The sequence below is a fragment of the Notamacropus eugenii genome, chromosome 5 (genome assembly GCF_028372415.1).
Source record: "Notamacropus eugenii isolate mMacEug1 chromosome 5, mMacEug1.pri_v2, whole genome shotgun sequence".
Taxonomy (NCBI): domain Eukaryota; kingdom Metazoa; phylum Chordata; class Mammalia; order Diprotodontia; family Macropodidae; genus Notamacropus; species Notamacropus eugenii.
The window spans coordinates 297,670,071-297,682,454 of record NC_092876.1 but is presented as its reverse complement, the minus strand read 5'-3'; the positions used below and the strand labels follow the sequence as shown (position 1 = coordinate 297,682,454).

At 40.1% G+C, this 12,384-nt stretch overlaps 1 pseudogene; it reads left to right on the top strand.

Moving 5' to 3' along the window:
* LOC140507884 (large ribosomal subunit protein uL2-like) overlaps positions 1-12,384 on the top strand; it is a 165,662-nt pseudogene that overhangs the window by 104,941 nt on the left and 48,337 nt on the right.

Genomic DNA, 12,384 nt, shown 5'->3' with positions numbered 1-12,384 from the left:
TATTTGCCTTTTTTTCTTCACCAAGGAGAATGATATTTAGACTGAGGATAGATGAAAAAAGAAAAGGCTAACTGTTAATTGAAACTTAAGATAAATGAGGAAAAAAGGCATAGTAGAGCATCTAACTACCTTTTACGAATTTGTCTCTAGGCCTGGGTAAATTACTGAAAGACCTTGAAGATGTGATTGTTTAACTGGGTATATCTGAGTAAAATGGATTTATTCTCAAAAAAAGGAAGAAGGAAAATACTTTAACTATAAATGCACTAAGCTTGATTTTGATTCTTGGCAGAATTAAAGGGATAATTTGTGAGCATTTTCAAAAGGGAGGCAGTAATTATAGTGAACATCATGGGTTTGTTCAGTTATACATGCCATGAAATTATAATGACCAATCTTGGCCCCAGAAAAGAAACATGAAAACGCACCTCCTTTCCTTCTTTGCGGAGATGAGGGACTATGAGTGTGTAATACTGTATATATAATGTTGGATTTGGGTAATGTGTTGGTCAGTTTTGCTGAAATGGTTTTTTCTTCTCTTTTTTCTTTTTTGTTATATGGGATAGATCTCTGATGGGGACATTTTGAGAGATGAAGAGGATGTAAAAACAAAAGATATTTATTTAAATTTAAATTAAAAATAAAATAGACTCTCTCAATATAGAACAAGTCATGCCAAACTAAGGTTAGTTATCTCCTTCTTTTGATAAGATTACTAGACTAATAGATCAGGCAAATGCTATGGACGTAGCACATCTGGATTCATTGAGGCATATGACAGTCCATCATTATTTCCTTATGGACAAGATAAAGAGTTGTGGCTTAGATGATAGTACATTAGGTGAACTCAGGACAGGTTGACTGAGTGGACCCAATGAGTATTGATTAATTGATCTATGGTTTAACTAGGATGGAGGCCCCTAGTGAAATGCCACACAGAGCTCTCTTTTTGGTCCAGGGTCTTGTCCTGCTGGGATAATGGATTCATAATTTGGACATAAATTGAACTATATGAGTTCTTTGGTCCCTATCAGCACTAAGATTTAATAATTCCAGTGTCTCAGAAGGCAAGGGGAGATAATATATCCAGGAGGAGAGCCTGGTCAACAGTGCCAAAAGCTCTCAAGATCAGGAAAAATGAGAAGTGAGTGAAGTTCACTTAGCACAGTGCTTGACACATAGTAGGTGTTTAATGAATGCTTATTAAATGACTGACATGATAAAGACTTTTTTAAGCTTTGGGAAAACAGTCTTAGAAAAATGGTGAGGATGGAAGCCAGAAAGACTGGAATACTACTTGGCAGATATACTGATTTTTGTACAGGTATAATTTGGTCTGGATAGCTTCTAGTCCCTTCTAACGCTGAAAATTTTGTGAATACTTGATTGTAAGGTATTGTGAGGTCAGTGGGTGGTAAAGAAGTGAAAGCACTGAGTATAGACTACTTTTTAGAAGAGTTTTTGGTGGTTAGTGGGAAAAGAGATTGCATAGTAATTTAATAGTGGTAAATGAGTTAAGAGAAAATCTCTTTAGACTTGGGGAAAGCTGAGCATGCTTATAGACATATGGGACTGAACCAGTAAGTAGGGGGATTGAAGACACATGAGATAAAGAGAGGGTGATTGATTTTGGAGCAAGAGCGTAGAGGATGAGGGAAGGAATACTAATGATAACAAATTGAATTTGTTTAGTCCTTCAAAGTTTACAAAACACTTTCCTCATATCAGTTCTTTGAGGTAGATGGGGGCAAATAGTATCCCATTTCATCAGGGAGGAAGCTGACACTCAGAGGAATTAAATGACTTACCTGATGTTAGTTTAGGTTGAAGATTAGTAGGTTGGGATTGAGGGAAAAAGAGAGAGAAAACGAGAGAGGGGAGAGGAGAGGGAGAAAATGAAACAGAGAGAGACAGAGGAGAGAGAGGAAACAGAGATAGAATTAGACAGAGACAGAGACAGAGAAAATTATACATGTTTGATTTTAGAAATCACCGACTGGGCATTCAAGTGAAGTTAGAGTAGAGAGGGAGAATAGGCAGGAGATCAAGGGACTGAAGATCATCATGAGGGCAAAGAGTAGGTATGCTATAAGCAGGGGAGTGCAGAAAAAGGCTAGGAAGGTACATTTGGAAAGCAGAATTTCAAAGTCCAGGTGGCATAGTTTCATGCAATAGGGAAGTGGAATAAACAGTGGATATTTTACTTAGAATTTCAGGTTTTCATTTCTAGAGCTGACCCTATGTGTGTAATCTTGGCAACTCACTTCGCTTTTCTAGGCCTTGGTTTATGATTTTAAGAGCCTATGACCATGCTGCTATTTTGATGAAATGGGATGGAAATACAGTTTGATGGGTAGGAGGAAGCTAAGAAACTGTGTTAGATAAGTCGTTAATAGGAACATTGACTTTCTTAATGATGGCATCAATAGGTGGGTTAGAGAGAGACTATATCCAAGTGTTAAGGTTATGAAGGAAGTTGGAATAACTCCTGGGAGTTTGGTAGATGGCAGCAAGGAAGAGGGAACTAGGGTGGATCATCTGAAATATTATTTGAGTGGGCTTCTAGTACTCAGGTGAATGACTGAGCTTAGGTACGTACGTACCTAAAAGAGGGACCACAACTGAGTCAACGACTTCCCTTTGTCTCTGTCGTTGAGCCTGTGTCAGGCTCTTTTTCAGGTATGGCCTCTATGGAGGGGAGTTGAGTCAGGTAAAATAGAGATAAAACCATTCTGTTTACTAATCCCCATCCAATCACATTTTCTAGAGGGAAGTGTGAGAGGCAATATCCTTCTAGAACTTTCCTATCAAGCCTTTACAGGGAACAGGACCCAGGAGAAGCACAGACATGTAAATATAGGTAATCATCAAAAACCAATATATCTATGCTTACAAAGCACCTTCACAATAATCCAGTGAGGGAGGACTATCGCTCCCATTTTACAAATGAGGAAACTGAGACCCAGAGAGGTTTAGCAATTTGTCCAGGGCCATCCCACCAGTAAGAATCAGAGCCCAGACTTGAATCCAAGTCCTCTGATTAAAAACCCTTTCAGTTATAGTATGTTGTCTCTCAGGGCTGCAGCTCCATCACAGCTGTTTATGCACGCTGGCCAGAGAGTCCTGGCCCTTGTCTGAAGGTTGCTCCTGCGGGGCCGACATACATGGAGAGCACACTGTCTCGCTTCAGCAGCAACGTTCAACTACTGGCAACTCTTGTTTAAACAGCCGGGTTATAACAGCTGGGGCTGGCTCAGTGGAGTGTGAGAGCAGTGGGAAAGCTGCTTCGGTGGATGCTCGAAGGGGCAGGTGCCAGCCTCTGAATGTGCGATCATGCAAGTCTGAGCGCCCGGCATGACATGAATTGAATGCTTGGGTGTTCAGTTTCAATAAACACAAATGTCTATTGCTAGAGCAACCCAGTCTGTGGTCATCAACTCATCAATTCAAATGAGCATCCCAGGCTATCAGTGAGGGAATTCAAATAGATTGGAGTCCCAGGGAAGCATCTCTCTTGCCCCAGGCCTTCAGCACCTGGGGATGTTTTTATCCAGGAAGCATAGAGGAATGACTCTGATGTTGGGGACTGGAGGTGAAGGGAGGGGTGGGCCGTGATGCCTCAGAATGTTTTTGTTTTTGTTTTTTTTGGTCAGGAGGCAGTGAGAGGTGAAATTAGGACCTCTTCAGTTGGTTGCTTTGACAACCGAGGGACCAAGTCTTTGAGAGTCAATAGAAGAGGGTAATTCCTCTTCCCACTCCAAATAGTCTGGGACCTTGTGACATAGAATGTTGATGTAATCAGGAGAAGTTAAAGGGTATATCTGAGCTTTGAAAAAGATGTAGTAGTTTGGGTATAGATATATGGGTGAGACAGACATCTAGGCTCAGCCCCAAATAAAAGGCAGAATTTGTGGTAGTCTATCTGAACTGGCTGCAGGAGTACTTAGTGCAGTTGATAAGGGCAGGTACCATTCTACTTTTTATTCTATTTACTCATACATGATTTTAGTCTAAGTTTGGTTTCTGAAATAGGCTTTCTTATTGAAAGACATTTTGTTGTTATTCAGTTGTTTCTGATTCTTCATGACCCCTTTTGGGGTTTTCTTGGCAAAGATGCTAGAGTGGTTGGCCATTTTTTTCTCCAGCTCGTATTACAGATGGGGAAGCTGAAGCAAACAGGATTAAGCAACCTGGCCAGAGTCATACAGCTAGTAAGTGTCTGAGGTCAAATTTGAACTCAGGTCCACTTTATTTATTGTGTCACCTAGCTGCCCTGGAAAGATATATTTTATTATAAACTCCTTATCAGGCTTTCTGATACGAGTCAATTTGTTCTCTCCACTTAAACTACCCTGGTTAAGATCCTCATCACTTTTAGCCTGGACTATTACAATAGCCAATCAAATTGGGCTCCTGCTTTTCCATCTTCAGTTCATCCTCCAGATAAGCAGCCAGATAATTTTGAAAGCACAGGTCTACCTTTGTCACTTTTTCTGCTCAAGAAGTTGCAGATACCGGAGTGGTTTGTAGTTTCCTTCTCCAGAGGATTAAGACCAACAGGTTAAGTGACTTGCTCACTTAAGGTCTCAGAGGTAGTAGTAAGTGTCTTGAGGCTGGACTTGAACTCAGATCTTCCTGACTCCAGGCCAGGTACTGGAGTGGTTTGCCATTTTTTTCCTTTCCTTGCCTCTTCCTTCTCCTTCCTGGCCCCATTTTATAGATAAAGAACTGAAGGAAATAGGCGTTAAGTGACTTGCCCAGGGTTACAAAGCTAGTATGTGTCTGAGACCAGATTTGAACTCAGACCTTTCTAACTCCAGGTCTGTTCCTCTATCTACTGTACCACCTAGCTGTCCTTCAAAAACCTTTAAGCTCTAGCCTATTTTCCAGATCTGTTCAGATGACTTCCCCTCCTGTCAAACTGACTTGCTACCTATTCTCCACAGCCCAGGGATGTTCCACAGTTTGATAGATCATTAAATTTTCAGTGTGAAATTTATATCTTGGAAATCAACAAGTGAGGATTTGGTTAATTGTTTTGTTGATTGTCTTGGCTTAAAAATGATAGAGGAAATAATAATACTTCAGATTAGATTTAAAAGTTGTGTCCTCTGTGCATCTCCCCCTCCCTCAGTCAGTTGTGAAACATTTACCAGCACCCTTCTGCCATACACAATATTTGGTCTCCAGTCTCTGTCCCTTTCCATACCCTGCCTCCTACATCTGGGGATGGGGGGCATGCCACTCCCTCCTCACCTCTCAAACTCCATTCAGGGCTAAGCTCAGGTACCTTCTGTCACAGAAGAGCATTCCTGTTTGCTGAAGTTGCTAATTTTCTCTTCTTCCTGAAATTACTTTGTGTATAGATAGTTGTGTACGTGTTTCATTTCTCCTTAATAGAATATAAGCTCCCTGAGGGCAAAAGCTATTTTGTCTGTTTCTCCAGTGCCTAGTGCCTAGCATTGGAAGCTAGGTGGTAGAGTGGATAGAGTGCTGGACCTGAAGTCTGGAAAATCTGAATTGAAATCCAGTCTCAGACACTTAATAGCTGTGTGACCTTGGACAAGTCACTTCACTGCAGTCTGCCTCAGTTTCCCCAACTGTAAAATGTGGATAATAATAGCACCTATGTTGAAGGGTTGTTGTGAAGATCAAATGAGATAATATTTGAACACTTAGCAGAGGGCCTGGCACTAGCTGAATGAACAGGAATGAACTAGTTTTTCCAATGCCTGAGCAGTTTCAAGTTTATAGATTAGAAGAATCAGAAGACTAAGCCTTCGAGTCCAGTGAAATGGAGGCCTTCTCCCACCCAATATTTCCATACAGTTCTTACCAGTACCCTTTATAAGGCAGGAGACCAGAGCAGCTATTTTGCCAACCTTCTAAAAGGGGAGAATTCTCAGAAATGCCAACTGGAAAATATTTTCATTTTAATGTAAGATTTGTGTTCTGTATATATCTACATATAATAGTGTTTGAGTAACACTAATGGTCCATGTCTGAGGAATGCGTTTTTGGGAAGAGCAAGGCAGTCAGGCAATGATACCAGAGATGATTTCTTTGTGGATAGTCATTCTTTGAAAGCAAGGAAGAGGGAATAGGAGAAATGACTTGGATTGTAGGAAACTTCTATTCTTGTCCTATTGACCTTGTAACCCTGGGGGGAAAATGGGTTTGGTATGAGTTTTCACCTCAGTCTCAGAATGTCGTTACAGAGGAGATTGAAGAAGAATATGCCACAGTCCAGCACTCCTGGCTGTAAAGTAGCTTCCTCCGGTTCTTGTAAAGCTTAACCCTGAGATCAGGCAACTGCTGGGAACTGGTGGAGCGTGGGATTGGGTCAGGGTGAGGGTGGAGAGGGAGTGTGGAAGAGGGCACTATTATAGCTTCTTCTTGAGTTGGCTGTGTCCCAAACCACCCAGAAACTGACAGACTCCAGGGAGAGAGGATGAAAGGCATGACATCTAAGAGAGATTTCTTTTTAAGGAAGTCCAACCTTTGGAAGTATTAATGAAAACTTCAGGTGAAATTGAGGCGAATTAAATTCAATTTTTGTCCAATTTTCAAGTGAATCAAGGACATATAAAGAAGACAAATACATTGAATTAGATGGAAAATAATTATACAGGGTCCTAAAATATATCAGGGAATGACTTTTTACTGGGTGAATTGGAGTGGGATATGGGAGGAAATTGAAATTTGGTTCTTATCTTTCCAATAACTTTCCAGTTGTTTAACCACTTTGTGTTCATCTATAAGACATTAAATGGGTAATTAAGTGGTGCAGTGGATAGAGCTCCAGAAATGGAGTCAGAAAGACTCATCTTCTTGAGTTCAAAACTGGCCGCAGACACTTCACTTACTAGCTGTATGACTCAGGGCAAGTCACTTAGCCCTGATTGCCTCAGTTCCACATCTGTAAAATGAGCTGGAGAAAGCTGGCAAAGCACTCCAGTATTTTCTCCAAAAAAATTCCAAATGGGGTCACAAAGAGTCAGACAGAGCTGAAATGACTGAACAACATAAGACATTAAGGATCCACAGACCTGAAGTTTAAGTAACTGCTGTTTGTAAACCACTTTGAGATAAATCATATCTTGGGTATATAGCGTTTCACAAGGAGTCTTTCCTTGCCACACCTTGTACAACTGAAAGATGGCATAATCCCAGTGACTGTGCTCCCTACAAGATACCAGAGCTCCTCTTTACCTATCCAAATCTCAGAGATTTCATGGTATTTAGAACTATAAGGAACCTTAGCAACCAATGAATCCAATCTCTTTGTTTTAGAAGTGAGTTAACTGAGGCCCAGAGCTATTGGGTAACAGCATCATAGAGTGGAAAGCCATCTGTCTGTATCTGGAGTCAGGTGAGACCTGGGTTTGATTTCTGCCTTTAACACTTAACAGCTGTGTGACCATGGGCTAGGCTGAGATCTCAGGCCCTGTGAGACCTTGAGAGACCTCAACACTATGCCTAGAGCTTGGGAGACTGGGAGAGACTAAAGAATGCAGGCAGAGGTTGAATGTTTTACCTTCCAGGGTTTCTGACACCATAGTGAATATCAAAAGGGCTTGGGACTTGTCTGCCAGGCATGACACAAAGTTGAGTTAATGCTCCACATCATGATATCCTTCTTGATGTGCCTCATCTCCTGTTGTGTGCTACTGAACTATACAACCCATGAATTCAGTCCAGTCTTCACTTTTTCTTGTAGCAGCAGATACCTGGAAACTGAGGGGGTGCCCACCAACTGGGTAATGGCTAAACAAATTATGCTAAATGAATGCAATGAAATTCTACTGTGCCATAAAAAATGATGAAAGGTATGAGTTCCGAGCAGAGATAAATGTTGAATAACTAGATCTGAAAAAAAAGTGCAAATAACACTTTTACTTTTAATCCAAATTATTAATAACATTTTCCTGCAATTTCTTAAGTCTAGAAATCAACAAATAGTAAATTAATCCTCAATTTGTAGCATTTGTCTATTTCTGAGGTGTAAATGCTTACCCTGAAAATTTAACATCTGGTTGTCCCCTTGATGCTGACCTAAGCATGTCCCTGGTGTAGAGAAATCTGTGAAGACTTTTATGAACCGATTCAGAATGAAGTGAATAGAACTGGGAAAACAATTTCTATAACAATATTATAAAGACAAATGACTTTGAAAGGCTGAAGATCAACTCAGTGATGAAGCATGGCTCCTACAACTGAGATATAAATTTTTTTATGTGGCCAGAGTAGGGATTTATTTTGCTTAACTGTACATATTTGTTAAAAGAATTCTGTTTTTCTTTTAAATTGGGGATAGGTGGGGGGAGAGAAAATAATTGCTTTTTAATTGAAAAACCAAAAAAACCCCTCTCCATACTACAGCCTTGACTTTCTTCCATCTTTCTTTTGCTTTTAACATCCTATCATTCCACACTTCTCAGAGGTTGAATGCCACTAGAAGAACATTCAGGCATCAGTAAGTATTTATTAAATCCTTACCATATACCAGGAAGTGTGTTCGGCACTGAAGATATAAAGACAAGTCAATTCTTCAAGGAGTTTATATTCTATTAAGATGAAACAGTATGTACAGAGTAAAGTAAATAGAAAAATTTTTTAAAAGTAGAAATAAAATAATTTCTGGAGTGGGGAGTGGGGGAGGAAGGCACTAGCATTTAGTGAGATCAGAGTAGGCCACCTTGAAGGAAACCTTGGAAGAAGCTCGGAATTCTATGAGGTAGAGATGAGGAAGGACAGCATTCCATGGATGGAGGTAAGCCTGTACAAAGGCAGAGGGAAAGGAGACATAATGGGTCATCTGGGGAACAGTATAGGAGGACAGTTTGGCTGGAATGTTGAGCCTGTGAAGGAGAGAAATTGTAATAATTATATAACATTATTTGCTTTACTTCGATTTTTCTAGCTTATAGCAATTCAAAAAGAAGTTACAATTAATGCAAGAACTTCACAAGTGAATTTTCAAGATATTTTAAAAAGAATTTCATTAGTATTTTCTTTCAAAAGATTTCCATTTTAAAAACTGATTACTTTCTCCTAAGAATGGTTTTTCTTCAAATCTTGAGGAAGATTTAATTAACATCTCCAGAAATGATTCACTGTGATCTTGAAGAGCTCTCTTCTTCTGATCTAGGTTTAATCAAAGCCAAACAAACAATTTAAAGATAGCGGTGTTTAAATTGTCAGGAAAAAGAAAACATTTAAAAAATGTTTTCAGGTGGACATTCTGAATTCTACATTATCTTTACAGTTCGGTTGAAATATTGGATTCATCGTTATCTTTGCAAATAAATCAATGCCTTTGAAATCTTTCTGTTCATAAAAATTACCCGTATATTTCATCAGCATTTGTACTGTGCAATGACCAAGGTAATTGAGGGGTGCCATTAAAGAATGAACATTGCTTCTTTCTGTTGGTTGACTACTTTAAAGAGGACACATGGATAAATTAGTAGGTGTGTGTAAACATGATGTGTGATATCTCTCATCCCCATGTGTAAGGAGACCTTCCATTCAAGTAATTGAGAGTTAAGGCCTATTCATAAGAGGCAGTAGGCATTCAGGAAAGACAACTGATTTCTAAGTCAGTTGGATCTGGGCTCAAGTCTTACCATGACACATTTGGACCATGCGACTCTGAGCAAGTTATTCAGTTTCTTAAAGTCTAAGATTCTAAGGTGGGACAAGGTGTCACTTGCCTTTGTAGAACTCCTGACCTGAGTTCTTTGCAACAAGGAAATCACATATTGGTCAACTAAAAAAAATTTACTAGGAAATAACTTACTTTGTTCATCAGCCTAGTTTTGAAATTTATAGACTTTAAGAAGTTATTGTATTTCATTGAATCCCAAGATATTGGAGCCAGAAGAGGCCTCAGAGATTATATAGTTCAAAAGTCCCGTTTTAAGATGAAGAAACTGAAGGCTAGAAAGATTTCCTTGCCCAGTGTCACCCATCTAGTAAGTGACAGCGTTTGGATCCTCTTCTCTCTTTCAAGTCTTTTCACTCCAAGTCCAGTGCACTTTCTACTAGTGAACATTTTGCTGACCAGTAAAAATTTGCTTCCGACTGTTGTTGGACCAAGGGTTAGGAAGTACTGCTCTACAAACACCTCCTGTCCCAGGGAATATGGCTTGTACAGGGAGACAACAGTAAGAGTGAACTGAGGGTTGGATTAGAGCAAGGCCACACTGTATTCATGTCAGTTGAACTTTTGGGTCTTGGCCTGGTTGAGTCTTGGGTTCTTGCTAGATTAACTGATTTAAAGGCACCTGAATAGCCTTTATGAACATGCACAGATAGTCCCAGATTTAATAATATCGAAGGTTCAGAGGGGAGGGTCAAAACTTTGAATAGATTCCTACGCGTCCTTTAGAGGCAAAGAAATAAAGCTCAGGAAATTGCTCTGACTGAGGAAAAGCTGGTTTAACGACTCTTCAACAATGACTCTTGTTTTAAACCATGTTACCTAACTCAGGTGCCAACATTTTGCCCACCACATTCTGAATCAGCTCACAAGTGGCCAGTTGTTCAGAGGAAGAATGGGATTGCTGAGTTCTGGCGTTGGATCAGTGAAGAGGTAGTTCAAAGGCAGACCCAGAGAAGTTGCGCTGATTTAACCAGTTACATGCCAGATGATTCTTAACATTTTTTTTTTTTAAACATACCATATCATGGGAACCTGCCTAGAGAGTATAGTGAGAACAGGGTTTGGTAGTAATAATGAGCTTATTATAACAGACCTGTGGGCAATGAGGGGGTGTAAGGGATGGGACATCAGTCTCTCTGTAAGAAATTGCTAGTACTTCTATAGTCTACTATTAATCCTTTTGAGAGCACTCGTTTCTAAGCGAAATCTCTATCCTGTACCTTTGAGTAAATGAAAAATAAATCAGTCTGGGTAAAGTGTTAAGAAAACCTGTTACATAGAACAAGATAATTCTCAGTCTTTTTAAAGAACACCTCAAAAAAATTGAAGTAGAAAAGGGGGTAGGTTTTGTTGCTACACTGGCATATGAAGAATCATTTGGGAAAAACTACTGTAGAAAGCTCCTGGGATTTGGAATTAGATTTTGGTTCAAATCCTACTCTGCCACTTACCCCTTATGGAAACTTGGGTAAGCCACTTAACTTGCCTGGGCCTCAATTTCCCCATCTGTATGTCATAAACATGTTCTGACCTTCTCTTGCAGAAGCAGTCTGGCTAAATCTTCCCCTTAGTGTCATACTCCTAGGATTGGGGTGGCTGGGGGAAGTGTCTCTTCTCTCTCTTATCCTTAGCTTGAGCCCCCACTGGGTTTTTCTCCCATTGTTAGATGCTTCATCTCCATTAACCATTTAACATCAGGGAGCTTTACAAAGGGATGTTTACTTTGAAGGTACAGTATGAACAAAATGTAAACATTTTCCACAACACCTCTGAGGCATATTCTTTCATACACTACCTTGGTCTTTTATGGGCAGGAGGGAGAGCTCAAAACTTAGCTCAGTTCCTAGGTAGCATTTTTCCTACCAAGTTCATGGTCCAAAGTGGCATCTCTACAAATGAGTTCTCATCTAAGCTTCCCCTGTTTTGGGGTCCCAAAGATCATTCTAAAAGTTCACTCCTTTTCCTTAGGACATCAGTGCTATATTGTCTTTGGAACCTTGACTCTAGAATGCCAGGCCACTGAGGCATCCTCTGGAACTTTAGGAACTCACAAGGTTTTGGAGGCTACACTCCCTGTACTTAGAATGGAAAAGAATAAATGCAGAGGCCAGTAACTAAATCCATTTCATAAGGCCATGTGGCCTTGGAGGGAAGAAGAACCTCAGTCTTCCTCCTCACAGCATGGTCTCTTACTGTACACCAAGAGCAAAAGAGTTACTGAGATTCCCCCAAAAGTGAATGAAGCCAAAGACTAAGTGATTAACAGCCCTTTTTGAATGTTTCGACAGCCAATTAAAGAGGCTTCTCTAGAGGACTAGAACCACTTATAGAAAGTCTACCTGGACTTCATAGTCTCTCTTGGGCCTGTATATTCCATGCCATGGTAAGTCTTCAAGCTCCCTAACTTTTCCACATGGAAAGGTTGCATCAGCCAAGCAAGCTTGGATCTGCATAGATGTTACATATAAAATTAGGGTGTTTGACTCTATGACCTTTAAGGTCCCTTTTGGTTCTACGTCTATAAGCCTACAAAACTCTGGGGTGGAAAACTTAGGGAACTGAGGAGGCAGAATTCCTCGCTAGCTGGGGATAGAATTCTAACCCAGTCTGACTCCAACAAAACATCTGGACAATGTGCTGCTTCAATTCAATTCAAATTTATTGAGTGTTTATGATATTTAGGTGGCACAGTAGATAGAGGGCCAGATCTGGAATCA